This window comes from Alosa alosa, chromosome 7, assembly GCF_017589495.1.
Source record: "Alosa alosa isolate M-15738 ecotype Scorff River chromosome 7, AALO_Geno_1.1, whole genome shotgun sequence".
Classification (NCBI taxonomy): domain Eukaryota; kingdom Metazoa; phylum Chordata; class Actinopteri; order Clupeiformes; family Clupeidae; genus Alosa; species Alosa alosa.
The window spans coordinates 28,778,459-28,785,369 of NC_063195.1; the positions used below are offsets into that span (position 1 = coordinate 28,778,459).

The window sequence follows — 6,911 nt, forward strand, 5'->3', positions numbered from 1 at the left end:
TCTCGTGACTAGGCAACATTACAAGTACCTTCTGTCCAGGTAACAGGTTTCTCTGCCGGGTTGAGCGATCATACCAGGTTTTCTGACCTTTCTGTGCCTGCGCCATGTGTTCTTGTGCCAAGGTGGACATCCTCTGCAGCTTCTCACGCATCTGGAGAACATAAGCAACATTAATGGGCTCTTCCTTCCCCTCTCCCCCCTCCCAGATCTCTTTAAGGAGTGTCAGGGGCCCCCCTCACCTCATACCCATAGAGGAGCTCAAATGGAGAAAAGCCCGTAGAGGCTTGGGGGACTTCCCTGTATGCGAACAAGGGAGGGGAGCCATTGGTCCCAGTCTGAACCGGTCTCATTCACAAATTTCCCCAGCATTTGTTTAAGCGTCTGGTTGAATCGTTCAGTGAGACTGTTCAGTTTGGGGATGGTATGGTGTTGTGCGTAGGCTCTTAATTCCCAGTAGTTGGTACACTTGATTCAACAATGTCGACATAAAGTTTGTGCCTTGATCAGTTAGAATTTCGGGAGAACCCGACTCTTGCGAAGAACTGCACTAAACAGAATGCCACCTGCTTTGCCTTTACTGATCTTAAAGGAAACACCTCAGGATATTTTGTGGCATAATCCGTGATAACTAGCATAAAGCGATTGCCAGATGCACTCTTTTCCACCGGCCCCACAATGTCTATTCCCAGACGCTCGAACGGAGTGGTGATGATGGGTAAGGGTTGCAAAGGAACTCTACAGGGACCTCTAGCGGCAGTCTTTTGGCATTCAGGGCAACTTTTACAAAAGCGGGCTACATCTTCTCTCCAGCCTGGCCAGAAGAAGTATCTACTGATGCGGGCTCGGGAAATCTGCATTGAAGAAGGGGAGAGCACTAAAGGGAGAGACATCCTGCTTAGACTGTCTTTGAGATCGAGTAACAGCATTGCACATATGACTAGGTCGCAGAAGATCAAAGAGCACTGGCAGATCACGACCCAATATGACTGGAAAGGGCAGCTTGTCTGCTACTGCAACGGTTAAGACATAAGTCTGTTCTTGCACAGATATATAGACATCAGAGGTTGGAAGAGCCTTCTCGTCGCCATGAACACAGCAAATTGGCACAGTCTCAGTTACATTAACCTGGACCAGAGGTACATATTGCCGATGTACGAGGGTCTGGTCACTCCCTGTGTCAAGGAGCGCCTCCACTTCTCGGCCATTGACCTCCACAAACATCCGTTGGATAGACTGGCTGGTCCTTACCTTTGGTAGTTCCATCTTAGGCACACAACACAGGTTACCCAACTTCACTGGGTTCTTTGGACAGACTGGCTTCGTATGGCCCTCCTGGCCACACAGATAACAGATGGGCCGCCTCCTCCCAGCACCGGGGGTGGGGACATCTCTTGGATGGAACTTACTAGCAGCCGCTGGTTCGTGTTGACGCTGATGGTGGGTTGGTCTCCGTGTGCCTCTGCCGGCCTTCCAGGCCAAGTAGGTCCACGGCTGATCTTTCTTCCTAGCTGCCACATACAGACGCCAGGGTTGCAGCCTCTGCGGCTGAGTCGGGAGCATGCTCTTTCAGCCACACCTGCAGGTCAGGAGACACCATGCGTAAATACTGTTCAAGGACGATCAACTCACCCACCTCCTCCACCGTCCGCTGCTTGGGCTGGATCCACTTTCCAAACAGTTCTTTCAGGCGGACATAAAGTTCCTTTGGGGTTTCGTCTAGCTCCACATCCATAGAGCGAAACTTTAACCTGTAAAACTCAGTGTTGACATCATACTTCATTAAGATGGCTGCCTTAACCTTTGCATAGTCATCTGCATCAGAAACATCCATATGCACATACGCTGCTCTGGCTTTACCAGTTAACAAGGGAATGACATGGAATGCCCAGTCAGCCTTGGGCCAGCGACAGGCTCTTGCGATCCTTTCAAATGTCACTAGAAAATGTTCAATGTCATCTTCATCAGTTAGTTTTTGTAATTTTGGTAGAAAAGAACGAATGGATCGGTCTGACCTGTGCCGGCCTTCAACTGGCAGTGAACAATGGTTGCCGTCTTCATTCCCGTCGTCTGAGTGCTCCCACTCATCTGCGAACACATCTGGGCGGTGAGCTGAAGGCATTGCTTTCCTTGGCTGCCGGTGACGGCTGTCAGGCTTCTTGGTCTGCTGAGAGGATGTTGGCCCGCTGTTCGGATGCGCCTCATGCTCCTGGACAGTCTGCTGCAGAAGGCTGAACTGATCCTGCATCTCCTTGATGGTTCGCCAATTCTTGTCCACTTCTCTTGTTCTCTGTGCGTCTTGTTCCTTCTGCTGCGCCATGTACGTCTGCAACATACCGGCTAGGTCTGAGAGAGTAGGTCCTTCAGCTTCTCTTGTTCTTGCCTCCTCGTCACCATTGGTCACGTCTTCTGCCACCTCTCGTAGCGCTGCCTGGGCCTCACCATCAGCAGATCGTCCTGGTTCTTGCATTGCCGTTCTTTGACTTCCTCTATGCATCGTGGGGAGAGTTCTTGAAGAAAAATCAAAAAGATTAGAAATAGAAAAAAAAATGAAAAACTGCGCTCTCTACTGGCTGATCCCACCACTGCCACCACATGTAAGGGAGACCAAGGCAGTTAGGCAAGGGCGTAGGAATAAAGTTTTAAATAATATTTATTTTTACAAAAATATTGAGCAACAATGCAAAATCATAGAAAAATGCTCAACACAAAAATAAGTTAACTAAAGAGTTCTTGGCCAAAATGAGGTCAACTAAACAGAACTCAAAATCAAGAAATAAAGAGCAACATAAGCATAACTGAACACAAAGAAATGACCTAACATACTGAGACATGGGGGAAACATTTAAGCTGGCTGATCAGACCAACAGAACACAAGAGGGATACAGACAATAAATAATATTCACATTGAAGACACAGACGAAGACAAAGTTCAGTTCAACATAAATACTAAGTAAGTAAATAATATTTCTTAACTCAAAATAATCAAAAATAATATTCAACAGAAAAGAACTTAATTGTTAAACTAAACATAAGTTCCTCTTCCCCCCATGATGTTTCATCACAGGTGGAGGTGTTCATAAGGACTTTTAATCTGGCGGCTTCCGCCGCGAACATCTTTACGTCTGGACGAGAGGGAGTTAAGTCATTAGGCGAGTTCGACTTGCGGCAGATCTGTGCAGATCTGACTTGATGTGATGCATGCTGGGTTGAACACAATGCATACTGGGATGGACGCAATGCTTGCTGGTTAGAGATTCTGTCCGACTTCTGTCAGCCGGGAAGGGACTTACCACCGTGACACCATGTCACATGACCTTAAAATATCGCGGGAGTCTTAGCCTGCAGACAGATCTTGCAGTTGCCTTCCACGAGCTGCACGAGCTGAAACACGCCCTCATGACGTCAGTTCAAAGACGTGATAGGGCCATTTGGGAGGAATGTCCTCATGACGATTATGACGGGAGGCTCATGCTGCTTCCTTATGTTGGAATATGCGAAAATAAACAGAAATCGAAGGGATACCTTCTTATACGTGATTTCTGCAACAATGGTAGGCTAGCCTACTGAAAACGTTTGGATATTCTGTTATTTTCTGCTGTGTAGCCTCTGAAGATCACGTTTACGAAGTAAGCCAGACCAAGTCAGACTCAGCCGAAGTCAAACAAGCCTATTTAGAGACGAATGACCGCGTCACAGGAAGTGCATCATAACAAAGGGATGCCAGACCCTCTTGTAACAGCTGTACTCAGTAGGCTTGTTCGACTTCGGCTGAGTCTGACTTGGTCTGGCTTTCTACGTAAACGTGATCTTCAGAGGCTAGCCAGGAGGAGCTACAACAGAGAGGCCAGCTCATCCCGGACAGGCAGGCTACAGTCTGCCTGACGTGACTTGCGGGAGACATCGCGGGAGATATCGCGGAATTTTGTTTGCAATAAACACAGCAGAACTTTCATTCCTACTCATTAAAATGAGCATGATGACTGACGAAATAAATTATTATGATGTAGTTTAAATAAACCACTGTTGTCATACAGTTAACAGGCCTGCATTGTAGCACATAAATTCAATATCAAGTGTTTCCCCTATATGTGTGTCTATCTATTTAGCCAACAGCAGAAAATAACAGAATATCCAAACGTTTTCAGTAGGCTAGCCTACCATTGTTGCAGAAATCACGTATAAGAAGGTATCCCTTCGATTTCTGTTTATTTTCGCATATTCCAACATAAGGAAGCAGCATGAGCCTCCCGTCATAATCGTCATGAGGACATTCCTCCCAAATGGAGTAGGGTCCGTCTGCGGCATGGGCGTGTCCGTCATTAAACAAGAACGCCCATTGGGCGTTCCTGGTACTGCAGCATCGACCAATCACGAAGAGCTTCAAGTGACGCTGGGTATGATGTCATTTCTTCTTCCTTTTCCTCAATTTCATCCCGTGTGTCTCCGTGTGTGCACCACTGTCTATGGTGTGCACAGAGAAGGTTTCTCGGTATTTTCCATTAATAAGATAATTTCCCCGGTTGCGGTCATTCAATGAGAGATGTCAGTAAGTTGACTATTGTTTGTTTTGACAACATTGGGGAAGTATTTCCATTTACCCTACATCACTAAGCTGTTGTTTCGTCGTATCAGAATCTGATAGTAAAAGCAACAAGTGTGGTTCGGTAATCTCATGCTATCTTGTTCATATTTAGCAGCTAGCCAGAAGAGAGCAACGTATAACTTAAAACTGTTTGTAGTTAGATGTTAGATTTTGCTGCGAAGACTTTGCCAAGTATTTTCCTGTGTAGCTGAAATCATAGATAATACTTATATGGACTGAAATGACCAGAGTACATTGTTCATTTGGATGTTCGTGTTCGTTAGCATTGTTGGTAAGAGTTAACGTGCTAGCTAGCATGGCAATGGCACACTATTACATTGGTCGATGTGAAGCTACGTTTTGGTGGCAGGTATAATTGTGGGTAAGTAGTGTTTGTTATTCATCTTTCTGTAATCTCTCTAGCCCTGTAGGACAAGCTGGCGGACCCCTCCCACCCTCTCAAGCAAGCAGTGAAAGGTATCACTTACTATATTAAGTCCTTTGCTATTTAGTTTTATTTGTTGCTCATGAAGATGGTTAAAAAAAACCTCTCTCTTTCTCTCTAGCCCTGCAGGACAAGCTGGCGTACCCCTCCCATCGTCTCCATCGGCCCAGTTCAGCACCACCTTCCAGACAGCAAGCAGTGAAAGGTATTACATACTGTCTCTGTACTTTGCCATTTTCTAACATGGCTACAAATTAAACAAAAACAAACTTGGCCATTTATTTGTATTTGGTGCTAATGAATATGATATCTAATCTCCCTCCCCTTTCTCTCTCTCTCTCTCTCTCTCTCTCTCTCTCTAGTCTTACAGGACAAGCTGTCGGACCATTCTCACACTCTCCATCAAGCACATCAAGTGACAGGCCAATCTCCCCCCCCAGAAGTGTTACAACAACTTATTGGAGAAACACTGTGTCTTGATATGTCTATGCTAGGTGTTTTTAACAGAGTATCAAAATCTTGCTGTACTGTCTGTCCACTAGCCACTTTTTACCACTGTCTTACTGCTTCACTGTTTGCATGCTATATTAGCACATATGCATAACCCCTCCCTCCATCCCACAGCCGGATTGTGGCCACACTTATACCTTTACTTATTACGTAATGCTTTATAATCAATACTCGTATAAAGGCTGTAACCCTATTACGTCAACCCATTCTTGCACTGATATAGTTTTTCTATAGTCTTTTTTATACTACCTTGTCTACTCTCTTATATGTCCATATTTATTTTATGCTGGTCTCTAGACTTTATTCTTGCACTGTTGGACTTACTAATTTGCACCATCACCATGACACTCATTCTCACAGAGCACCTTACCTTACTATAGTATGCACAGAGAATCACAGGCTCAGTCCCTGCCTCAGTCATTGCAAGCGCCTCATGCTTAATCACCCCTAAGCACACTATGGATACTGTTTTAGACTTGTTTTAGATTTAGTGTTATTCAGTATAATTTGTATTTTAGTATACCTTTTATCTTCTACTGTCCTTATTGCTTAGTTGTGTTTTTTATATTAGGCCTATATACTTTTATTACTTTTTTTGTTGTTAGTGCATGTTTTGTGTGATGTCTGTATGCTACTGAGACCTTGAATCAATAAAGTATCTATCTATCTATTTATCTCTCTATCTATCTAAATCTTTCAAAATACTTGCAAAGCCTGCTCCTAGTGTAAGAGTGTTTTTATTATTTTTATTATTATTATCTAATTATGTTTTTATTTTTGAATCTTTGCAAGTAACTGTGAATTTGTGAATTGGGCACAATGCACTGAAATACATTCATTCAATATGCTTTACTGACCCCTGATGCTATCGGCCAGCTCTCTGGCTCAAAGCATTAAGTGAACTGCTGTTTCTTAATAAATAGCCTGAGTTTTTTTCAATACTGTTCTTGCCTGTTCAAAAGTACAAAAACAACACTACTGTTCTTACCATGTACAACTGACCATACTGTGAATATATTAAAAGTAAATAGTTTGAGAACAATTATTTTTATTTGTATCTTTATTGAAAACATTTAATGTAGGGGGGAGTGTAGCCTATGGTATCTGGATTAGAACGGTACAAAGTCCCATGCTCTCTCCAGAGATAACTACACAGCCCCAACAATCTCATTAGATTTGGCTACCATGGAGCCTCCCTGAAATTATCGTAGTTTAGGCTACTGTAATCAGGAAATTACACCTAAATAAGCATCTCGATGCTAGCTGACGTCTGCTTGTGCTCAGATCCTACACGTAGATCAAATGTAAACTTGTACTGTAGGCTAATAGGACTAACGTTCTGTATTGTCGCTAACGCTAGTTCTACGCTACCTG

At 44.0% G+C, this 6,911-nt stretch overlaps 1 long non-coding RNA gene across 2 annotated transcripts; it reads left to right on the plus strand.

The window, feature by feature from the left end:
• The first annotated feature begins 4,295 nt into the window (after positions 1–4,295).
• Positions 4,296–5,830, plus strand: LOC125297766. Of its 2 annotated transcripts, none has more exons than XR_007194104.1 (4): positions 4,296–4,394; positions 5,006–5,059; positions 5,149–5,232; positions 5,390–5,830. It is a non-coding gene; the product is annotated as an uncharacterized LOC125297766 (long non-coding RNA). The 2 variants fall into 2 exon arrangements; XR_007194103.1 differs by lacking the exon at positions 4,296–4,394 and adding an exon at positions 4,451–4,546 and having other exon boundaries at positions 5,390–5,829.
• The last annotated feature ends 1,081 nt before the right edge of the window (positions 5,831–6,911 follow it).